The sequence below is a fragment of the Cricetulus griseus genome, chromosome 5 (genome assembly GCF_003668045.3).
Source record: "Cricetulus griseus strain 17A/GY chromosome 5, alternate assembly CriGri-PICRH-1.0, whole genome shotgun sequence".
NCBI classification, from domain to species: Eukaryota; Metazoa; Chordata; class Mammalia; order Rodentia; family Cricetidae; genus Cricetulus; species Cricetulus griseus.
Window position 1 is genome coordinate 43350864 of NC_048598.1, and position 25267 is coordinate 43376130.

Here is a 25267-nt window from a genome sequence, read left to right on the forward strand (position 1 = left end):
TATACAGAGATTAAAGCAAATTCTGTGAAATGTCAAAAACCGTAAGTTGGAAAATAGTTGAAGTAAGTCTCTGGGCATATGTTCAGAAAGACTCTGTTCTTTCATTTTGCCCCCCTCAGATTCCTTTTGTTGGGAGCCCCAGAAAGAAGATTCTCAAAGTTGAAATTTCAAAGAATTAGCATAGCTAAGAAAATTATTAACCATGGCCTCAGTCAGAGTTTCTTGATGTAGTAAATACATGTAAAGGGAGTAAGAGGTAAGATCATAATAAAAAGAAAACAGTAAGATGACTTCAAATTCATCATAATCTTAGTGTGTGGATTGTGGCTGCATAATGGGACAGTGTGTGCTGTAATTTTTACATGCTTCTCAAGAAATATGCACACACACAATTCAAGTACTAAAAGGTATAAAAGTAATTAATATTTGCTCCTAACAGAGATTGTCCCTTGTATGGATAATAAATTGGTTAATACTGTCAAGTTGGAAGGTTCTAAAAACATCTAAAAGAGAAACCTCTGGGCATACCAGCAATAGACATTTGAGGTTGAGAAATTAAGGTGGAAAGGCATATCCTAATGTGGTATCATTGTCTGAACTTGGGGCTCTGTACTGCAAAATAGAGCAGACATAGCTGAGCTGATCCTTCTGGGCAATGGAAAAGCTGCCTTGTGCACATGTATCATGCCTTCCCTCTCATGATATACTATATCCTATAACTGTAACTAAAAAAAGAAAACTTGCTTTTCATGGGGTATTTTATCACAAGGAAAAGAGTAACTAATGCAAAGAGTGAGAAGAGACAAATGTCATTCTCAAGTGTAAATAGAGTAGTATTGCTTAGAAATAGGACTTTTATATGAGACTACATAGAACCTCAAGGCATCTTATAAATCCAATAATTTTCCTCATTCCTCACTCTCAGTGTGTCTGAATATATATTTCTTGCCAAATTTTAATGGCATGCCTCTAATATTTCAATTTAAGGTTTCATAGCCAAATAAAAACCAAATTACTAATTAACAAATTACTGATAATCTATTATACTCCTAAGGGCTGGCTAGGGAAGTATTTGCAGTAAAACAGAAATAATATACCAAGTGTGTTTGAAGAGTTTGACTACAATTTTCACACTATTTCTGATTTTATGTCCACTTTTGAAAATACTTATGCATGAAGGAAAAAAAGTAAGGCTCATTCATATAAAATCTATGATTTTTCTTGCCTCATAGCAAACCAGATGCCCACATGACTTATTACACTTTCAAGGATTTTATAAATATATAGAATAAAGAAAAATAAATTTAAAAATGTAGACATGCAGATATATCAGTTTTCAAAGCATTTGCTGTACTACACATACAATCTCCCTGACGTGCTTACCCACACATGATTGGCCACACATGATTGCACACCATACACACATACATGCTATAGAAAGAAGAAAATCTACCATGCTAAAGTTCATTTAAAGTTCATAGCCAGCAGTTTTATCAGAATTGTTGTAAACAATATAGTCTATGCCATTTATTTTTCACAGCTTTCAGAGCAATTATGATACATTTTCTGTGCATAATGCAACCATGAACTTATCGTTTCTTAATTAGGAAAATGTCACCTCTGTTTATGAATTATTTGAACAATGAGTTCATGTCACATTATAATAATTTTGAGGTAATGTGACATGAACTCGTCTAACTTCTTGTACTTGTACATTTACTTATCATGTTGGTATCCATAACTAGATTATCTGAATAGCAGCAATCTTAAAATGTATTCCAACTGACATTGTTATATTTTAGGTTTAGCCATACCTGGTTAGAAATAAAGCATTACTGAAATTTGATTATGAAAATATTTCAATTATTACTCTACTAATCATATTAGTATAATAGTAGTTTGAGTTTAAAAAGAGCTTAATGAAAAAGAGAGAATGAAAAGCAATATTATACTCAATAAACCTGAAACTTTTACACATATATAGACACATATAACCATGTATATTACAATTAAAGTGAATTAAGCACAAAAGAAGGCAACAATACCTGTACTAGACCCTGAGGCTAACTGATAAAAATTCATGTCCAGGAATGGGTTACTTGCTTTTGAATTGTTAACCACTGGGTTCTCATCGACCCACCTAACATTAGAGGCAACTTCTACGCTCTTTGATACACTCCAGATATCCAGATATTAATGGTAAAACCTATTTCTGAAGTCACCATTACTTGAATGAAGGAACATGACAAAATATGGCTGGTATATTCCTGGAATATTTAACACTCCTGGCTACTTGTCACAGTACTAGAAGTTGCTATATAAGCTACTTCAGGAGAAAAGGAATCTTAACATATCCAAATATGTACTCTGAGAGCTACAATGATGGACCTGAAAAGACATACTTACTTATACAAAGTAAAATAGAATAAATACCTCAGGAGTGGGGCTGGTGACATAGCTCAGGGGTTAAGAGCACTGCCTGCTCTTCCAGAGGTTCTGAGTTCAATTCCCAGCAACTACATGGTGGCTGACAACCATCTGTAATGAGGTCTGATGACCTCTTCTGGCCTGCAGGGATACATGCAGGTGGAACACTGTATGTATAGTAAATAAGTAAATATTTTTAAAAAATACCTTGGGAGTAAACAAGCACTTTCTGAATGTATTTAAGTCCTGCAATAGAAAATGAAACTCAGAAACACCATCTTTAGCAGAATAACAATGTGGCTTTACAGATTATAGACTTGAGGAGAAAACCACATACCATTATTCTGCTAAATAGTGTTAATTAAATTAGCATTATACCCTAGACCAATGCACCTCTCAAACCTCAGTGAAGAAAATTCTATTTTCAGTAGATGCTATTTAACACAGTGACCCACTCACTACTTGTCTTGGTGTGTAGAATAAGAAACTGCAAAATTCTCAGTCATGTAGGGAACATATATACATCAAATTTCAAGGATCAAGAACCACATGAAAGATAATCTAAAAGCACAATACCAACCAGAAGTCATAAATTATTAGAAGGAATCATTATTTCTAGATAGAGCATGGAAGATACATATATGTATGGATCCCAATGGTGCCTGAAATGGCAGGTTCAAAATTGTTCAAGCTGAAGCCAGACTAATTCTCATTATGGAGAATAGGGATGGGGATAAAATCCCATGCCATGTTATGGATCTTCTGGAAATTATTAGTTGCTTTTGGAAATGACATTTTTTTTAGTTTATTTCAAGACATGATTTCCCTGTGGTTTTGGAGGCTGTCCTGGAACTAGCTCTTGTAGACCAGGGCAGTCTCAAACTCACAGAGATCCACCTGCCTCTGCCTCCTGAGTGCTGGGATTAAAGGCCACTGAAGTGACAACTTTTACAAAGAATATTGTTCCTGGCAAATTGACTGTCTGAAGTGGAAGACCACACATACAAGAATGTTTGGGCAGCAAAAATTGCCTGTAAAGATTAAAAAGAAAAATAATAAGACAATATACGTTGTATGAAACTCTCGTGTAATTAATAGGAGTGTAAAATAGATACTTTATCACTGCTGAATTTAGAGAGATGTGACTACTCATGGATCATGATTTTAAATTTTGTCATTTTTCTTTCCCTGCAATCATAAGGTATATACAGTGAAAGCAGCATGGTAGGACAGTAAGATACATTTAAAATAATTAGGAAGAGATTAAGAAAGAAGATAAGAAATAAAAGAAGAAAGACAGAGCAACAGGGTTTATGTAAATATAAAATGAAGATGGTATTTAACCATAACAGTGGTGAGTATTACATAATACTATTACACAATTCTGTTAAACAGTGAAGCTAGATATATAATTCAGAAAGAAGCTGAGACAGACTTTGGAAATCAGTATGGCAACTCCTCAAGAAAATGGGAATGAGTTACCACAGGATCCAGCAATTCCACTCTTAGACATATACCCAAATGAAGCACATTTATACAACAAGGACATCTGTTCAACGATGTTCATTGCAGCACTATTTGTCATGGCCAGAAACTGGAAGCAGCCTAGATGCCTCTCAATGGAAGAATGGATAGAGAAAATGTGGTACATTTACAAAATGGGGTACTACTCAGCAGAAAAAGTCAATGGAATCTTGAAATTTGCAGGAAAATGGATGAAACTAGAAGAAACCATTCTGAATGAGGTAACCCAATTAAAAAAAAAAAAAACATGATATCTACTCACTCATATGTAAATTTTAGACATAGAGTAAAGGTTTACCAGCTTACAATCCACACTGCCAGAGACTCTAGTAAACAAGGAGGACCCTGAGAGAGACATACATGGTCCCCTGGAGAAGGGGAAAGGGTCAAGATCCCCTGAGCAAATTGAGAGCACAGGAATATGGGGGTGAGAGCTATGAGAATGAGAAGGGAATAAGAGGAAGGATGCAGAGGTCATGAGGGAGCAGAAAGGTTGAGTCAGGGGAAGAATAGAATAAATAGTATGTGATAGGTAGGGTTTTAGTTGGGAGAGGAGTGGTAGGGGTAGACCGGAGGGAGAAGGGAACTGTAAATCAATCTTGTTTTTAATTCAAATTAAAAAACTGATAAAAAAAAACTTCTAAAAAAAGAAGCTGAGGTAGTTATAAATTGCCTGAACACATTTATGAATTCTTTCATGTTTTGACGTGTAATTGTGCATTACCTAACTTTTAGTAGAGGATCATTAATAATTGAAAACAATGAATATATTTTCAAAGTGTGTTTCTAAACTTTATGAAATAAAAAATAAGTTTTGAATAACTAGTAATGGTTCTTGGCTGGTGTTAATTATCAACTTGAAAAAAATCTACAGTTACTTGGGAGATGGGCCTCTAAGTATGCCTGCCAGTTCATTAATTTGTTTGTTTTGACACATGGTTTTTCTGTGTTCCACAGACTGCTTGATTCACAATTTTTTTTTTAGTGTATAACATGTAGCTAAAATTACAGCCATATGGCATTGAACCCAATAAATAATTTGAAATTTTATTGCAAACATAAAATATTGAATTATAAGAGTGTTAGAAAATACTGATAACCAAGAAACAGTAAAAATACTTAATAAAACATAATTAAACATCTATAAATCATTCCCAATTTGGAGTCATCTGGCAATGTGCATATGTGTTCTGAAATAAACAGTTCCATGTAACCAATAAGTAATAAAACATTGAAAGGGAATATAGACGTATGGATAGTTTCCTGGACATGATGACATCAACAAAAAAAAAACCTGTTCATGCCTATATTTTTAGTAGAATGGTGTCTGCAGAAACCTCCACATTAAAAGTAATGGCTGGGCATTTCAATTAACTCAATAGAAAAAAACTAAAAATCAATTTACCATCATATAAGTAATTTAAAAGGCTGATTGTTGATCCCACATATATAATAAAAAAGTATGTAACTCTGTTCAGAAATATAGACTAAATAACATAAAAGTTAGGATATTCCCATATTAGCACAAAAATTGTTTTGAAAGGGAATGAGCTCATCATCTTTGAATTTCAAGTAATATATCATTTTTAATTAGGAGAATTTGGAATATTCAGACATTCTGAGCTTATAGTTTAGTAATATGATAAGCTTGTCTACAAAGGAGAAAGATACAGAAAAGTGTGTCCTAATATGTCTATTTAGGAAACACAAGAGACTGTGGAATACTCCACCCTAAATGGGACATTTATATCACATCCTCTCTTGTAAATCTCATGGATGGTAGTGGAAATCATTGTAGAAAGATTGTACAAGAGAGAAACAGTGAACATTTGCCTAAAACAGTATTTTCTGACCATGGCAGGACCATTGAATACATGAACTTTTCTAGGCAATGTGACTGAATGCATGTGACCTGAACAAGATGAAGCAAAACAACTCACCAGCATAGGTGGTGTAGATGCTTGTGGAGTTCCATATCTAGCAGAAGCATTATTGACTCTCAATGTCTCTTTAGTGAAGAGAAGTGATTTTAATTTATTAAGAGCCTAACCATACTCCAGAAGATGATGCCTCACTCATAGACATACAGTAGTCATTTTTTTAAAGAGAGAGCATATGAAGTTGGGCAGGAAAATTGATGAAGGGTAAGAGAGAAACTGAAAGGGAGACAATGGTGTGGTTTTGCTTAAAACTCTTACATAATTAGGAAATTAACAAGTGATGAAATTTAATTCATAAAAATTTAAAGGATAAAGATTTTGGCACTAACCTCAAGCTTTCCAATTTCATTCTACTATAATAGTTGATTTAAAAAATTAAAAAATTAACTAGTCCTTTAATAATATTTGTTAAATATTTTGTTTATGAGTTTTCATTATTATTCAAATATTACTTCAAAATATATGCTACATTATCCATAATTTATTTTCTCAAAGTTTCAGTATTTGCTTTTTAAGATTTATTGAAAGAAGGAAAGAAGAAAAAGGAAAGGAAAGGAAGGAAGGAAGGAAGACTGTATTTTTTTAATAAATAAGTATAATATCATTATAGTTTGCGAAAGAATACAAGGGGCTGATTCTAATCAGGGCACATTGATACACTTATTGAAATAGTATATAAATTCATTTGGCTATATAGTCAAAATATTTTATCATAAATTAAATGGAATTTATATTGAACAAATACTCTCACCTTAGGACAGATTCAGAACAAATTGTTTTTTTTTTAAGAAAATAAAAACTGTATGCTGATTTCACATGAGGTATAATGAAAAGGAAAAATAAATTCTTTGGAACGAATAATTTCATTTGCATATCACAATATAATATATTTAAACACATCCATTTCTACATTTGTTTTGTTAATATTACTTTCCCAAAATACAGAGTGGAGTGATTCAGAATTCTTTCAAAGTTATATTGTATGTTTATAATTGCTATGTTCCATATAATATTAGGGAGTTGAGGATAGTGAATGGAAGTCAAAATGTAATATTTTGAGAGTTCATATACTACATGTCTGATGTTCTAACACAAGAAACACATAGCCATGTGCTGCAGTTCACAATGGGTTAGCAGAGTTCATGGTTGGAATGATCACAGCAATAACACTACTATCACCATTATAACTTATAACCATCGTCAGTAGAATAGAGATTCTAACTAGTTTCTGATGTTTCTTTTTGTTACAGCATACTGGGACCTTATAAAGTTGCAAATTGTTTGCAATTAAACTTTTGAAAGCATTTAACTCCAGTTCTGCTTTTACCTTGCCATTATGATCATCTGCTAGTTTATATATAACTTTAAATAATCAATAATGGATAGTGATTTTCAGCATTGTAGCAGTAAATTGACAAGTTTATATATACTGTGACAATGTAAATTTTTCTATAATTTGAGTTATTTTCCAAATGATAATATTATAACACTTTTTACTTTTGTAGTTTGCAGGTAGCTACTCAATTTCTTGATTAAATTAGACACAATGAAATAATAGCATTGTTTTCTAAGCATGTTTTTATTACTTTGATGGTTTCATAGCTCATGCATGTTTCTCATCCCCTAATGTGCACTTTTTAGTAAGGCAATTACATTGGAATTTTAAGTCAAAATATTTTAAGACCATCAAAATACCAGAAACTACTTCACAAAATCCATTTACTTTAAAATGTCGAGTTCTAATTACGTATTCATAATATTGGCAAATAGTTATAAATATGAAAAATATATTTTTATTTGGAAAACAATGAAAAATTATACATAATCATATTTCTAAATGCATTTACAATGCATTGACCACCTGACCAATACCAGAAAACAAGGCTCTTATCTGTATGGTTCAAGGGTCAGATCATAGTAAGTTCTTTAGGTTCAAAACTTTAATTTGTTGCTCAAAATTAATTTGGTATTCAATATTTTTTTCATTTATCCATTACACACAACTTTAATGAAAAAGGTAAATTATAGCATCACATAGCAGAGATCTGGTCATAATGAGTGTATTGTGCTTAGAATTATGCCTCATTTAGTGTGCACTGCCTAATATTACTATTACTATTGATACTGCTATTGCTGTTATCCTAAATCAAAGATTACCATTGCATTTTAAAATGAATAATTTAAATACAAAATTATGACTTAAAGTGCATTGTGAAAACATCCATATATGAATGTATCAATACATGCATATAGGTATGGATATAGATATAGTTATAGATACAGATAGATTTCCTAAATGCAATCAGCTCAGTCTGCATAATGTCACCAATATTGCCTTTTCAGAGGTTAACATTTGTCACTGGATAACCAGGTGCTATACTCTTCTCTGTAGGGGAAGCTGTAGTCACGCCTACTTACAGGCTGGCTACAGGTGTGCCTGACCAAGCTTGTGAGGGCATGGTCAGGGTGACATAGAGTGAGGCTTTCAGGGGACTGCTTTTCTCTTTCCGTTTCACTTTTGTACTTGTGGTACAGACTGCTGCCACACTGGATGGCTAGATTGCTCTGTAAGTAAATCTTTTCCCTATTAAATACCCTGATATTTCTACCTGACTCCGTATTGGTAATTCCCCAATATATCTGGTGCCAGGAGTGGGATATTGGAAACCTACACCCCATTTGGGACAGGCAGTGGGTCCCACCAGGCCTGAAGCCTTGGCGGGGAAAGCTCCCTCTCTTCACAGGTGTTCCTGGCTCCCAGCCGAACCCGCTCCCAGGTTGGAGACTCATACAGACCTCCTATAGCTTTACCACCATGCGCTCGGGACCAAATTGGACTGCTGCCTACCTGCACCCGGAGGCCTCTGGCCCTTGAACCGAGCTGGAGTAAGTCTTGGCTTTCAGCAGGTTCTGTGCAGTGGCCATAAAGCCAAGCCTCATTGAGTGGTTGCAGCCGCAAGGCTGTATACACTCTAAGATAAGTGCAGCCGCTTTTGTGACCTCTCTCCACAGCTGCCACCCACCACTGCCAAACGCTGCAGACTAACTGAACACCTGTGCCACCCACTGGTCAAATATAGTTACTGCATCTGGAATAGAAACCAGTTAAAATTATGGGGGAATATTTATCATTTGATAAATTGGTAATATTTTTGCTTATTACGTAAATTCACTGAAGAGGATGCTAATTTGCCAATTATTGGCCTAAATGCCATAATGACAGTTAGCCTGCTGGTACAAATAATATTACTAGCCAGAGGACTCAGGAATCGGGATAAGGATAACCTCACCACCTACTTTCAGCTTTATGCAGTGAGGTTTTGGAGAACAGATTAGGTCAGACCACAATTGTGCAGCAAGTGGAACAGAAATTGGATGATAAGCTTGGCTCTGTGTCCAATACACTAAAGATAGACCTGTCTGATGAGATGCAGCGTATTTATGATAAAATAAACACAGAGAGATCTCCATGTCTGAGGCCTTAGAAGCTATGCTGTCAGAAGACCATGATGAGCTAAAGAATATCTGTAGCCACCTAGAAACTCAGATAGGCAATGTTACCCAGAAACTAGAAGCAACGGTGCAAAATACCCAGGATAGGGCTGAAGAATTGGACAATGCCATTCAATCAATTATTGAAACATTCAAGATAGCAGATCAGAAATTTGAGTCTAGATTTGAATGTTTGGAAGATAATTTACAGTACAGGGCTGACAGATTACATAGGTCCATACAGACAATTGCTGAGGACTCAAAATCAGCAAATCATGACCTCAAATCTAGACTCCAATAACGAGAAGGCAGTTTCCATGCCATCCAAATGCTGCCCAAGGATGATCATGTTAAAGACCTAGAAAAACATGTAGATGAGCAGTTAGAGCAATTTACAGATTGACTAACATGCTTGGAATCTTTTATGATTAAGGAGATTGAAACTTTTCAAAAGGATATCATTACTAGGCCTAAAGATCATTGGAATGCCACAGAGACAGAATCACTCCAATCCCAGGCACCTACTCCACCCAGGTATGGTGACTATTCTTCTAAGATTGTTACTCATGCACCATTAATGTACCCAGCTACCATGGTAGAAAAGTCAGCTCCTAAGAAACACCTTCAAGGATGGATGGCTTATGAATGGCAACCTATACAGCTGAAGGATCTTAAGAATATTAAAAAATCAGTTGTCTCATATGGTCTCCATAGTCCATACATAAAACAGCTATTACATTCATGGGCAACCTTTAACAGGGTGACACCCACAGATTGGGAACCATTGATAGCAGCAGTACTTGAGAATTCATGCCATATTCAGTGGAAGGCATTAGTAAGGGAAGAGGCAAAGCTCCTTGAGCCTCAGGGCATAAAAGAAGGTTTTGAAGCCACTCTAGATAAGTTTCTTGGTCAGGGTATTTATGCTGTCCCACAGGTTCAGGCTGAATATGATAACGATATACTGTCTCTATGCCAGAAAGCAGCATTAAATGTCTGGGATAAAGTTCGTGAGCCAGGAGAATGCTTAGAAGGTTATACCAGAATAGAACAGGGACCTACAGAACAGTTCCAGGATTTCTTAGAAAGGTTAACTAGGGCAGTAGAATTACAGGTAACAGATCCAGAAACAAGACAATCAATTATATATACAATAGCTTATGAGAATGCAAACCCAATATGCAAAAGAATACTTTTGCCTTTAAAGATCAGATAAGCTCCGTTAGAAGAATGGGTTTTGTATGCAGCCAACATTGACTATAATGTGCAAGATACTGGAGCTTGGGTAGGAGAAGCCATCTCCAAAGGTTTAAAACGGCAACAGGAAATTAAAAGGTCTAGAGGTGAGGATGTAAGGGCTTGGCAAGGAGAAGCACCTTACAGAGGTCAACATAGATACCAAGAGGCTAGAGGTTACTACTACTATGAACCAGAACCTTGGGTAGGAAGAGCCTTCCCCTGGAGACCAAGAAAGCACCAGGAACCTAGATGTTTTAACTGTGGTAAAATGGTACATACTAAGAGAAATTGTAGACAAACGAATTCTAACAATGCCTCATACAGAAGGCCACTGCCTTCTGGATTGTGTAGAAGATGTGGTAACAGCAGATACTGGACCAATGAATGTAGATCGACCAGGGACATACAAGGAAACCCCTTACGGTCAGGAAACCCCGAGAGGGGGCATCTAGAAGGCTCCCACTTTGAGAAAGGTTGGTTCATTCCCAGTAGCAGTGGAAGACAATCTCTCACAGGACCAATAGATAGTTCTTTTGCCTATTGTGAAAAATGATACTGCTCTAGATGGTAGTTTGAATAGTGATGTAGAATCAAACGTGAATGGACAAAATGAGAAACGCATATATTGGCAAGCTTCTATTAATGATAAAAGGCCTCATTTGAAAATGAAAATTAATGATAAAGTTATTTCTGGGTTAGTTGACACTGGGGCAGATGTAAATATTATTACTCAAAAGTCTTGGCCTCAGAAATGGCTTATTAGAGAGGCAAATATACAATTTTTAGGAATTGGAACTCTAGAGTTCGTAATAGTTTTATCTCAGTGGTCTGCATTGGACCGGAAGGACAGAAAGGGATTCTGAAACCATACGTGGCAGATATAATTATAAATCTCTGGGGTCATGATCTCTTACAGCAATGGAATACTCAGATTAATATTCCTCCAATATCAGATACAAATTATGTACAATCTTTAGATAGTAGAAAAGATCTGGTAAGATGCTATGGAAAATGTTTACCAACCATCCACGCTGTACAGAAACTAGATATAAATGATGGACCTTCTGAGAAGCCAAAGGCTCTGCCATTGTAGTGGATTACAGATAAACCAGTTTGGGTAGGACAGTGGCCTATGACCTCTGAGAAGCAAGAGGCTTTAGAAAAGTTAGTACAGGAACTGCTAAATGCTGGACATATAGAGGAATCTACCAGTCCTTGGAATTTTTCTGTATTTGTTATCAAAAAGAAGTCAGGTAAGTGGAGAATGCTGACAGACTTGAGAGCCATAAATAAGGTAATTCAACCAATGGGATCTCTGCAACCTGGAGTGCCATTACCTTCCTTAATACCTAAAGAATGGCCTATCACAGTCATTGATCTAAAAGAATGTTATTTCACAATACTGTTACAGGAAAATGATAGAGAAAAATTTGCGTTTACTGTACTAACTCTTAATAATTCTCAGGCAGTTAGGAGATAACAATGGAGAGTTTCACCAGAAGGAATGCTAAATAGTCCTACTTTTTGTCAGCACTTTGTCCAGCAACCTTTGGAAATCATTCGTAAGAAATTTTCACAATCTCTTGTTTATCATTACATGGAGACATTCTTTTATCAGATTCTAATAAGGAAACTTTGGAACATATGTTTGAAATGGTGAAGGAGGTTCTGCCTCAATGGGGGTTACAGATTGCCCCAGAAAAGATACAAACAGGAGATCCTATTAACTATTCAGGCCACAGAAGGTACAAATTAGGAGAGACCTTTATCAAACTCTTAATTCTCTTCAGAAATTATTAGGGGGATTTTCCTTAATTACAGACGATTATTGGTGTAGAAGGACATGACTTAAAGCATTTAAAAATGGCCCTTAAAGTGGTTAAGGACCTAAACAGTCCCAGAATATTATCCGCTGAGGCAGAAAATCAATTACAATGGGTAGAAAACAGAATATTGGCTGCGTATGTAGATCAGGGAAAACTTAAGTTAGGATGCTACGCCCCCTTCCCCATTGTTGTTATTTAGGATAATGTATATACCTAGTTAGGTATAGCTTCTTATTGTTTATGGTTGGGATTAGAAGGAGGTGTTGTTCAGCCTTGGACACCTCTTGGACTGTATTCTGGTTATCTTGCCATCCAGAGAATACCCTTATGGAATTCTGATGCAGAGGTAAGACACCATATTGGAGTGGATATTTCTACCACATAAAAAGAATAAAAAGTTAAAGACATATATAGAATAGATTTCTGATTTGATTCTGAAGGATAAATTAAGACTCCTTCAACTGACTGGAAAAGATCCAGCAGAAATTACAGTACCTTTAACTAATGAGGAAATTTCCCCCTTATGGAAGGATGATGAATATTGGAAAATAGCTCTTTCTGACTTTTTGGGAACAATTAGCAGCAATTATCCCAAAATTGACAGAATTAAATTCATAAAAAAAACAGTCTGGATTCTACCACGTATTGTAGACAAACTCCCATTTCTGGAGTTCTCACCTTCTACACTGATGCTAACAAATCAGGCAAGGCAGGTTATAAAGCAGGTAAGTTAAGTAAAGTAGTTCAAAGTCCATATATATCTGTACAGAAGGCACAATTTATGCAATTCTCATGGTAGTCATGGATTTTACTGAAACTCTTATTATAGCTACTGATTCTCAATATGCAGAGAGAATTGTGGTACACATTGAGATCTCAACAAACAAGCTTGGAAGACTAAACCTCCCCAAACATAGGTTGCATAATGCTTTATAAACACTAGACTTTCTTAATGCCAATGAAAAAGGACAAACAGCTGCAGAAAGACACTGGACTATGGAAAAAACTGCTGAACTCAATCAGCCGGTATACTTCAAAGATGTACTAACCTCTGTATGGAAACCAGCACATGTGTTATGTTGGGTAGGGGTTTTGCATTGGTTTCTACAGGAGAAGAAAAACTTTGGATACCATCAAAGTTGATCAAGATTCGAGTGGAAAAGGAAAAACCTCTCGACAAGGACAAATGACAGGTATTCTACTAAGGTATATCTCATTAACTAAATAGAAAACCCCCAAAGAAAAGGGAAGTGTTTTGCTTTTATCTTCACAGGAAAACTCTTCTCCAGAAGGGAAAGGACACTGCATGGGTAGATGCTTCAGAAGAAAAGCTAGCTATAACCATCAAACAAAAGGAATGTGCCATACAATAAACTTATCAGCTGTCGCTCAGAGAACTCTCTTCATTTCCTAGTACCTAATCAATTAAAACAATGTTGGATTTAGAGGTGGATTTGGCTTTCCTCCTCTAAAATCCAGGCACATATTTTAACTAAACTTTAGTGTTTCTGTGTTGTATCAAGAAGCCAATTGATGCAATATAGAATAAAAGAAGAATTTGGGGACTGTCTTTGTCTTTTCTTGGATCTTCCTCTCAAGGTGTACACCCTCTCATAATTGTTATGCTCCCATAGTTGCATTCCCCAGCATGTGTACATACACAAGCAAACATTTCTCTGCTGTTTATGTTTGAGTCCCACACAGCCAATGAAGACCTGCCTGACAGCAATCCCTGGACACCCTGGAAAGAAAATGGGCCATACCTCCTCGACTGCACTGGATCCAACTTGCTCCATTTCAACTGACACTTCAGCCAAAGCTTCGGATACTGACTTCAATTAAGTTGAGGATTTCAAGAAAGATCTTCAATCAAGTGAATCCCATCTAACATGGACTGGATACAATTCATTCAAGACTTTCACTATAATAACATTTTCTTCCTACAGGACCCCACATGACTATCATTGTCCCATTTCAGCAGGAAGTAACTTGGAGGATGCTACGCCCCCTTCCCCATTGTTGTTATTTAGGATAATGTATATACCTAGTTAGGGATAGCTTCTTATTGTTTATGGTTGGGATTAGAAGGAGGTGTTCAGCCTTGGACACCTCTTTCAGATGACTTTAGTGTTTAGTTAAAATAGATATTTAGGATGTGACATAAGCAGATTGTTGTATCTTCTTATATTTTACTTTATGATTGTTAATTTTGGATACTTTACACTGTTAAGTTTTAATCCTCTTTTAGACTAAAAGGGGAATTGTAGGGGAAGCTGTAGCTTTGCCTACTTAGGAGCTGGCTACATGTGTGCCTGACTAAGCTTGTGAGGGCGTGGTCATGGTGACATAGAGTGAGGCTTTCAGGGGACTGCTTTTCTCTTTCGGTTTCACTTTTGTACTTGCAGTACAGACTGCTGCCATGCCTGCTGGCTAGGTTGCTCTGTAAGTAAGGCTTTTCCCTATTAAATACCCTTATATTTCTACCTGACTCTGTATTGGTAATTTCCCACTATACTTCTCTAGGAATGCCCACCTGTCCTGCTCTTATTTTTCCTCAGGTGTCTAGTTCTTTTTGTATGGTTGACGCTTCACCACTATAAATCTCATTGATGCCACTTTTGCTCAGCTTGTTGGGGTAGTCATGTTGGTGAAACATTATCTGTGTACCTACTGACATTATTAGGAGACAAAGTCTCAAACTAATCTCCTGATCCTCATTTTTTTTTTTTTTTTTTTTTTTTTTTTTTTGGTTTTTCAAGACAGGTTTTCTTATGTGGCTTGGGAGGCTGTCCTGGTACTAGCTCTTGTAGACCAGGCTGGTCTCGAACACTCACAGATTCACCTGCCTTTGCCTCCCGAGTGCTGGCACTAAAGGCATATCCAACCACCACCTGGCTCTTCTGATCCTCTTAATATTAATTACTTCATTGGTAGTTCACTCTTCATCAATTAGAGATGATTGTGTTGGTAAATAGATTAAACAGTAGTGTTCAAGTAATTTTATACCAGCATCAATAAATAAAACCAATAAGTAATACTAACAAAATTGACTGGACAATTAATATACTGTTACCTATTCTTAAATATGTAAAATCTTTATTAGCTAGGATAATAAATTTATACATTTACTAATACATGAGAGGAAATATTCATTAATTATTTGTTGTCATCACTGCTTTCTTCATGTTCTATAAATTATATAATTTATTTCATGCCTGATTATTTTCTCTCAGTATCTTTCTTTCATAAACTACTCCTACTTGCCGAGAATATTCTATGTGTAAACCTGAGGAGCTAAATTTCAATTACCAGAACAGATATATCATCCAAGGCATGCATGTGTGTTCTGGAACCTCATCAATAGTGAGAACTGACAGGAAAATATGGGAGCTCCCAAGCTATCCAGCTTTGTTACGTAACAAACTTCTGGATCAAAGAGAGACCTAACTCCAAAAGCAACAGAAGGCACATGAGGTCTTTCTGGGACATGTGTGTCCATGGGAACAGTCATGAACTCTCTCACATATCAAGGGTTAAACACTTATATATACACCATGCATAAGAGAACACACATACTATTGGCATTAAAATTATATTCTTCTTCCAATAATCCCAGGTCCCCCACCAACTTCCCCATCCCATCACCCATTCACTGCCCAGGGAGGGTGAGGCCTTCCATGATGGATCATCAAAAATCTGTCAGGTCACTTGGGGCAGGGTCTAGGCCCTCTCCTGTGTATCTAGACTAAGAGTTTATCCCTTCTTGGGAAATGTGCTCCCAAAGTCAGTTCATGCACTAAGAATATATCCTGGTTCCACTGCCAGAGGCCTCATAGACTGCCCAGTGCTCGTAGCTGACACGCACATCCAGAGGACCTGGTTTAGTCCTATGTTGGTTCCCCAACTGTCAGACTGGGGTCTATGAGCTGCCACGTGCTCAGATCAGCTGTTTCTGTGGTTTTTCCCAGCATGGTCTTGACCCTTTTGTTCATCACTCCTCCGGCTAATTCCTTGGCTATGGATTTCTGCTTCCATCAGCTACTACATGAAGGCTCTAGGATAGCATTTAAGTTAGTCATCATTCTCATTATAAGGAAAGGGCATTTAAGGTAGTCTCTACACTATTGCTTAGGTTCCTAGTTGGCATCATCCTTGTGGATCTCTGTACAATTCTCTAGTTCCAGATTTCCCTTTAAAACTATAGTGGCTCCCTTTATTGATGTGTCTCATTTCTTGTTCTCCTCTATTCTTTTCCCCACTCAATCTTCCCGATTCCTCATGATCTCCCCCTCCTCTTCTCCCCTCCTCTTTCTCCTACCTTCCTCCCCCTCACCCCATACCCCCAATTTATCCAGGGGCTCTTGTCCCTTTCTGCTTCACTGTGTGACTGTGTATGTCTCTCTTATGTTCCTTCTTCTTTCCTAGCATATTTATTCATATGACCTTCCAATAACGGAACTAAAAGTCATTGAAGCTGTGTGGGCTATCCATTCCCCATTACTTTTTACTATCACCTACTTGCTACAGATTCCTTTCTACCCAACCTGCTTCCTTCCTTAGGATGTATGGCTCCATGTGTGAAGATCTTGTGAAGGTAGCTATAGCTTCTGTGTGTTCATGATTTTATCATATGTAGAGTCTTCTCGAGTCTTGTGTTTCACATGAGCCCTCCACACATCGTCGTCCTGTTTCTGCCAACTTTCTCCAGGGTCTTAGAAGGAGTGATGTTGGTGGTATATGGCATCTGTTTTACTATTTTTACAAAATTTACATATATTGCATGAGAACTTGACTGGGAATATATGAGAATGTTTACATCTGAACCTGTGTGTGTCATTGACTTGCCTTTAATATAACTGATTTTTCACATATTTTTAGAAATTGTTCAGGCTGTGCCTTTGATGTTAATGTTCATTGTTGATTTAACTTGTGTAATCCCTACTGTATCCTGTCATGATAATTTAATAAAATTGTAAATAACTTATAAGAATATCCTATGGTTCTAACATCTCAAATACTCCACCTCATAGAAAAGAAGCCAGAAACATGTTATGTTCCTAGTTATTTAATTGCTTAAATAGATTGAAATTTATATTTGCTATGCCATAAGAATTATTTAATTTATTTTAGGATTAAAATATAGATTTATAATAAAATTTTACCAAAATATATTTTCAGAGTTTTTAGTGAGATACAACTGAATAAAAATATTTAGCCACTATACTTCTTAATTTTCTTCACGCTGAATGTTCTTTTCTGTTTTTACAGATTTATAAACAAAATCTAGAGAATACTTTTCACCAAGTAGTTTGCTATAAAATGGAATTTTAATTGCCACTTCAATGAATGAGTTCAATGAAACTTATTTACAGGGAAACTTGGTAATGGAAAGTATAATTTATTAGAGCAATTAGAAGGGCTTGTATAAGCAGTGATGCAGAATAAGCTGTGAGCTTTTATATGGGACCACAGACTATGAGAAGGAACATTCATGTAGATTTATTCTAACTGCATTCTTGCCAAATGTATCTTATAATTTCTTCCAGTTTTCTGAGATTACTGAGATTTAGTGAGGAGAGGTAATACAAATTGGAAATATATCATAGCCCAAAATACTATTTCCCATTGTAAAACAGTTATTAATCACACAAATTTTCTAATTTTTACTAATTCAGAGATTGCATAAAATGTGCTGAAGAGACATTTGTTTTCTAACATTTATTAGAACAATAAAAAACTAAGTGCCTATAAATATAGGCTTGGATAAAGCACATGAGGATACATCATAAGGAAATAATATTCAAACATAAAAATAATGGAATCTAGCTATTAGCCAAAATGGCTGAGCTGGTAATCATTACATCAAGAGGAATAAGTCAAGTCCAGTGCAATAATATTGTATTAGGTAATTTAATAGAAGATTAGAATGCGAAGGTGATTCTGACACCCTGGAAGGAGAGGGGAAGCAGTTAGCAGGAGGGTGCTGCTAATACTGCGCTAGACATAGGAACATGAACTACTACTTGGCTTCACAGAAGAGTAGTTTTCATCATGTGCAGGTATCAAAGATCACACTATACCATAAAATGAACAATTATTAAGTTCTCTGGTTATTATAACAAAAATAAGTTTAATTAAAAAGGAAACCCAATTTTACTGTAATAAATGCTCTCTCTCTCTCTTACACACACACACACACACACACACACACACACACACACACACAATATCCAATTGCTGGGAGCATTGCAAATGCATAAAATTTCAGCATGGAACTACACACTGCAGATTATCCATTGTGCTGTCAGTGGCATTGTGGGTTGGCTGAAGAGTCAGCACAGGTTTTAGCGTCCTTTATCACATTCTCAGTCTTTGCAATATTGAATGCATACTATCTTTTCCTGGAGCATCGTGTCTGATGAACTTCCCAATCCACTTCTGAGATGAAAGCATTTATTAGGAGAAAATTATTTTAATTTTACACCCACAGTTAACAGTTATTTTTAACATGAAAGATTGTCAAAGTATTTCAAAAAAGTGGTGAAATGGTGAGAAAGAAAAATCTTGAAAAGTCACTAATAATGTTATGTCTCACACAAGATAAATTCAGTAGCACTAAACAATTCAATCAAATTCAATAACTCATTGATTTTTCTTCCCCAAAGCAATTTGTTGCAAATATAAATATGTAATCAGCATTTTAAACATTTTGAGCAAGTAAGTTACTGAATATAGTTTTGTTGTGAATGAGGCATTTCTAAAGCTTTGATCATTTAAACAGTTATCTATCCATACCAAAATAAATAATCAGTTTAGAAGAACTGGAAAGTGAACTAAAAAACAATACTCATTTTAAGCATAATATTGAAGTCATTTGAGATTTGTAGAATATATCCACAAAATTAGTCAAAACTTAAATAAAACTGTTGCTTCATATGTATCATAAATGTCTTAGATCACCTAAAGTCCAGATTTCAAAAAAGAAAACCATGAAAACACTCAGAAAATGAAAGCCTACATGTAGTGAAAGAAAATAAAATCAAGCAGCTCAAAAATCAGAGAAAATAAAAGAGCATTTAATAAAATTAATAAATTAAATTCATAAGGACCTACTTAATTATTGAGTATTACTTTAAAATATTTTATTTGGAAAATCCTCCATAATTCTGTGCAGGAAATATAATAGGAAGCAATTTTTAGATGCTATGCAAATGACAAGTACTTAATGGCCAACTCTAGTGGGATAATTCTTAGATGTCATTCTCTGCTTCTACACCACGCTTTTATCATGCCATACTTGATGAATCAGCAAACTAGAGAGTAGTATAAAATAAGGGCTTCTCAACTGTCATTTTTGCTCCATTGGATCTCAGTGTTGAAATCCAATTATTAACATATAAATGAGCTTTCGGCGCAGAACATTGCCTGGTGCAGCTTATTGTAATTAAACAGTGCCAAGAAAGAATATGAAAAATAACAGTGGTATCATATCAAAACAAATATATTAACAGCTAAAAATTTCATAAGGATACCTGTGAATATATATGAGAGTTTGGGGATAATTCTTATCTTCACATTAATTTTTCTAAATAGGTCTTCCTTGACATAATTTTAAAAATTCAATTTACTACAAAAAATTTTGAGAATATTATTTTTATATGATTTTAATTTATAACTCTAATTTACTTTTTGCTATATTTAACAACTGTTTAATTTAGTTCATTGATAATGTATAGAAATGCAGTTAAGTTTTATAATTAGGATTGGGCTTTGAAGACAAGATGATGTTTATCATTTTTAACAGTATATTATCATTTTCTAGTTGTTGAAACACTGCATCTGTCAAAATAAGTATTTGTCTTTACTTCATTCCAGGAATATTTTTCTTTTCTAACTTCACTGGTGGAAATCTACAAGCATAGCATGTAATATATCCTCTGGAGAAACCCTTTGGTGCTTCATCTTTGAATATGGTTCTCAGGTGTTATGCACTAGCATTAATTTCAAAAATTTATTCCTTTTTTATCAGCTGTGTGTTTCCATTTGGAAGTTTGTTGAATTATTAAATATCATTTAATATTTAATAACAATAAAGAAGTAAATTATCATGATGATTACCCATTTTCTTTGTGTTAATTTACTTTTTAACTTTCAAACTCTAAATTTCTTCCACTGTTTACAGCTGTGTGTACTTTAAACAATGTGCAATTTGCCTTGAATTTGATAGAAACACATTGAAGAGTTTGGTTTTTATGTTTGGTAAGAATGCTGGACCACAATTTGCTTTATTTATACTTTGGAATGACATAATTACTCTCCATCTTGACATATCATTTTCCAGTATATAAACAAGAGATATTGTTCCTTTAGCTGGATATTTCTTGAATTAAAAAATATTTAATACCCCTTTTTAAATGTCATTTTAAATACAAACTGAAATACTAAAATCTTTTAAATTGTACTGTGTAAATAATATGTGCTTTTCAAAAATTAGTTTAAGGAGACAATTACATAGTTTACTTGTCTAATTTTAAGTGCACTCTACCCTCAAGAATATAATATTATTAGAAAATCTCCAACCCATATCTATATTTTTACTAAGAACACACTTTAAATTTTATTTCATTATTTTCTCATTTATTTGTTGTTTATTCTTTTGAGTTGATATTTTAATGTTTTTTTCTTGTTGTTTTTCAAGATAGGGTTTCTCTGTGTAGCTTTGGAGCCTATCCTGGATCTTGCTCTTGAGACTCACAGAGATCCGCCTGCCTCTGCCTCCCAAGTGCTGGGATTAAAGGCATGTGTCACAAATACCTGGCTTTAATGACTTATTGAACTTGTCCAATCTTACTAAATATTAAAACATTTATAATTTTATTCTGTAATCTTCCATAGTCTGATTTTAAGTTAGTAGAATGGAATTACTAAAAAATATTCCTAATTTTCTTTTTTCTTAGAAATATTCGTTGAGTCATTCCTTTATTCTTAATATTGAACCTATCCATGTATTTTGCTTCATGAGAACTCTAACAAAATAGTTATGAACGTTATTGACTGCCAAAGAAATATGCCATTTTTAATGTTTTGCTATGTTTACATTTTATAATGTATTTATTCCCTGAAATTGACTTTATAAAAACATCATTTGACTGGTGTCCCATTTATTCAGAATGGAAGTGGTGATGTATTGTTTATGATTTCTTAAAGTGAATGCAGATTAAATAGCAAAGAAACCATGCTAGTTAGCTGTAGAGGCCAAAGCAGTTGTGGCACACACCTTTAATCTCAGGACTCAGGAAACAAAGGTAGATGGATATCTCTGAGTTCAAAGCCACCCAGGGCTACATGAGATTTTATCAGTCTAAAACAACAACAGAGCTCACACCTTTAATCCTGGACTCATGAGATGTATTTAAGACAGGAACACCATCTCAAAGCTGGCATTCTGAGATTGAGTCTCTACCCAACTGAGGAGAGCATAGCAGTCTGAGAGAATCTGAGGTGCAGTGAAGTTGGAAGCAGTTTGAGGATCAACCCTTTTGTCTGAGCTGAGAGAGAGAGGTGAGAACTAGTGGCTGGCTGTTTTGCTTTTCTGATCTTCAGCTTGAAGCTTGAACCCCAATATCTGTCTCTTGGTCTTTTATCACTCACTACATACTTCTGCTGATATTAAAGGCAGGTGCCACCACCTGGCAGCTTATAAAAGCTCATTTTGAAATCACTTTGTATAGCTTTTTAAGTCTACACTATAATAGTTATTTAATTGCATTTATGGTCTGACAAATTTATTTTGTGAATATATAAATGGCATCCAACATAGTCTTCAGATGTCTCAGAGACATTCCTACACAGACACTCCGAAGATCAGGATGGTCAAATTCCAGCATGAAATGGGGAGAACTTTGGAGGACCTTACCACCACCAGAGTAACTATTTCCAGGGAGGAGAGGGCAAATCTCCTTTGGTGATGTGATAACTGAGAGCTCCTCTATGCCTCAATGAATGTGCTCCAAAGCTGTGTACATACACAGCACCAATGAACTTTGGGAGTCATTAACAAGAACATAAATAAAATATTAATTTGAGGGAGGTGGGATGAGGAAATGAGGGTGAATGCTAAGGATGTGTTAGGAGATAAATATGATCAAAACACATTGCATAAATGTTTGAAATATTTTACGTTTTGTTTTTCATATTCATTTTACATAACAACCACAGTTTCCCCTATCTCCCATGCTCCCCCTCTCCTCACCCTCATCCACATCTCAGAAAGAGTAAAGTCTCCCATAGGGAGTCAACAAGGGCTGCCACAATCGAGACAGGATAAAGGCACATCCACACATGTATCAAGGCTTTGTAAGGCATCCCACCATATGGAATGGTCTTTAAAGAAACAGCTCATGCACTAGGCATAGACCCTAGTCCCACTCCTAGGGATCCCACAAACAGAACAGACCAGGCTGGTGAAACCCACAGAAACATCTGGCTCCTAGACTGATCACTGGGAAACCAGCATGGAACTGATCCAGACCCTGTGAATGTGGGTGCCAATGTGGAGGCCTCAGAAATCTATGGGGCCTCTTGTAATAGATAAGTACTTATCCCTAGCATAGGAATGGACTTTGGGAGCCCATTTCACATAGAGGGATACTCCCTCAGCCTAGACACACAGGGGAGGGCCTAGGCCCTATCCCAAAGGATATCACATACTTGAAGACCCCTATGGAAGCCTCACCCTTCCTGGGGAACAGAAAGGGTATGGGATACGTAGGTTGTTACTTGGAGGGGAGGGGGAAGAGAGGGCATTGAAATTGACATGTAAAACAATCGTGTTTCCAATTTAAATAAAAAAATGGAGGAAAATACAAACAAAACCAAAAAAAAAACAAAAAACATAAAACAAAAAAAAAACTGTGAGCCACATGCAGAGGGCCAGGTTCAGTCCCATACAGGCTTGCCAGGTATCCATGAACTTATTCCTTTTCATGTCAATAATTAAATAATTTAAGATAAAACCATTCAAATAACTTTATTCCATATGTTATTTGATAATCTGAGGTCTTTATTAATCCTATTAGTATTAGCTTTCTGTTTGTAAGATGAAACATTATAAAAAGTAGCCAGTGGAAGAGAGTATATTTTGTCATGTTTCCAGCAGGACAGTTCATAATTGTCTGTCCATGACAGGAGGCATGGCAGAAGACTGCCAGAACAGGAAGCTGAGAAATTGCAACCTCAAGCATATGCATAAAGCAGAATGAATTCAAGTAAGGTCAGACTCTGAATTCTCAATCTTTTTTTTCAGTTATGCATCTCCTCCAAGAAGGCTCCACCTCCTAAAGATTCCATTATTGCCCAAACAGTGTTCCAACTAAAGACTAAGTATTCAAGTATTCAAATACTAAACCTATAAAGCTTATTTATCATTCATTCCACCACACACTCCTATAATTAATTCCTCTACTGAGAACTTTGGAACAATGTCTATGTTGATTTCAAAACAAGAAAAGTGGTTTTTCAAAGTAAGAAAAGTATATCAGATCCCAACTTAATGTTTATAAGAAAAAGCTCTTATAAATTTTGATTTATATTTCCTTTGATTTTGAGTTAAGTAAGACACAATATATTTTTATTTCTCTTAGAAAAATATTGTCAAAGAGACCACTGTTTGTTTATACATTTTAATAGATTCATTAGATTTAATACATAGAAATCGATCTTTAATTCATAAATAGATGATGGAATTTGACAATCATAATGTATTACAGCATGATAAACAGGGAAAAATTCAACCAAAATCAATAGGTAATCTTTTTATTATGTGATATATAACATACAATTTGATTAATTCAAGTAAAGAATATTTTAATGAAGCCTACTTTATCGTTTAATATTTCATAAAAAGATAAAGTGACATCATGCCTACATGCCATTTATTACACCTTCATCAAAATTCAGGTCATTTGTGACTTTCAATAGTTCACCTAATCTTAGAAATAATGTTTATACTTTGGTGTATTCCGTCTAAGATTTTCAGATAAACTGAATAGAGAACTATTAAATATTTTCCTTTACAATATCATTTCATTGGATCTTGTATTGAGTTCACATTTTAAAAACAACTTCTTGTAAGATTTTCAGTATTTTTAATTAATATAAACTAATGCAGTATCTTGATATTAACAAAAATTGAAGAAATAAACATTTTAAAAGATGAAAGATTGTCAACGCACAAAGGGGAGATCATGGTCCCCAGACTGATAGCTGGGAAAACAGCATGGAACTGTTCCAGACCCAATGAATGTTGGAGTCAGTGATAAGACCTGGTAAATCTATGGGGCCTCTTGTAGTAGATTAGTACTTATCCCTAGCCCATTGGAAGCCCATTCCACATAGAGGGATATTCCTTGACCTTAGAACCACACACATGGGGTGGGCCCAGGACCTATCCCAAAGGATATGACAGACTCTGAAGACCCCCTATGGAAGAGTTTACCCTCCCTGGGGAGCCGAAAGTGTATGGCATAGGTAGGGTGTTAGTTGGGGGAGGGGGCAAGGGAGGTGGAGAGGGAGCAGGAACTGGGGTTGACATGTAAAACAATCTTGTTTGTCATTCAATTTAAAAAATGGCAAAAAATAAAAGTCAAGTCTCAAAAATATACATGGACACATACAATTTTAGTGTATTTCATAATGAACTGATGTGTGGCATTAATAATTTGCTATAAAAATAAACATTTTATACTTTATTAAAGTCGCTATAATTAAGAAGTGTTCACAACTATTATGTGTCCTCAATTAAAAGTAAAATATTTTAGA

General features: G+C 35.4%; 1 pseudogene; it reads right to left on the reverse strand.

The window, feature by feature from the left end:
* Positions 1 to 8559: 8559 nt before the first annotated feature.
* Positions 8560 to 25267, reverse strand: part of LOC100752878 — a 65070-nt pseudogene continuing 48362 nt past the window's right edge.